This window comes from Myotis lucifugus, unplaced genomic scaffold (assembly GCF_000147115.1).
Source record: "Myotis lucifugus unplaced genomic scaffold, Myoluc2.0 scaffold_142, whole genome shotgun sequence".
NCBI classification, from domain to species: Eukaryota; Metazoa; Chordata; class Mammalia; order Chiroptera; family Vespertilionidae; genus Myotis; species Myotis lucifugus.
This window is the reverse complement of record NW_005871190.1, coordinates 857726-858830: the sequence shown is the minus strand read 5'-3', so window position 1 is coordinate 858830 and position 1105 is coordinate 857726.

The following is a 1105-nucleotide window of genomic DNA, read 5'->3' as shown; positions in this document are numbered from 1 at the left end:
GGTATTACATATGTGTCTTTATCCCCCCCCCCCCATTTACAAGAGCTAAGATTTGGAAACAGTTAAAGTGCCCATGAGCAGATGAGTGGATTAAAAACCTGTGGTACATATGCACAATGGAATACTATGCTGCTGTAAAAAGGAAGGAACTCCTACCATTTGCAACATCATGGATGAAGCTGGAGAGCATTATGCTAAGCGAAATAAGTCAGTCAGAGAAAAATAAGTATCACATGAGCTTACTCATTTGTGGATTGTAATAAGGGTTACTTTTTAATTTAAATTTTTCTTTCATTTATCATAATAAATGTCTAACAGGCCATTCCTCTAAAACAAAAGCATTCATAGAAATTTCACTGAATCCTGTTTATGGTTTAGTAAGTAAAATTTTATAAAGTCCAGAATAATGAGATTGGGAGAATCAAGATGGTTGTGTAGGTAAATGCCGGTACTCACTGCCTCCCACAACCACATCAAAATAATAACTAAAATACAGAACAACCATCATTTGGAACCACCTGAAATCTGGCTGAATAGAAGTCCTAAAACTAGGTAAATAGAGAAGAAAGCACATTGAGACGGTAGGATGGGCAGAGGCACGGAACAGGCTGGTCCAGCAAAAATGTCTGGCATTTTTTAAATTGGGAGGGATATTTCGCCTGCAGAAAACATATTGAAAACATATTTGAAGAAACAATGACAGAAAACTTTCCCTACTTGGTAAAATAAATACACTTACAAGTCCAGGAAGTGCAGAGAGTCCTCAACAAGAGCCATAGAGGCTCACACCAAGACACATTATAATTAAAATGCCAAAGGTTAAAGATAAAGAGAGAATCTTAAAAGCAGCAAGAGAAAAGTTATCTATAGGGAGCTCCCATATTACTTTCAGCTGATTTCTCAACAGAAACTGTGCAAGCCAGAAGGGAGTGGCAAGACATATTGAAAGTGATGAATAATATCAAGGACCTATAACCAAGATTACTGTACCCAGCAAAGCTCTCATTTAGAATTGAGGATTATAAAGAGCTTCACCGATAAGACCAAGCAAGAGGAGAGCAGCTCCAAGAAATCAGATTTATTGTCCACTGTCACAGCTCATCAG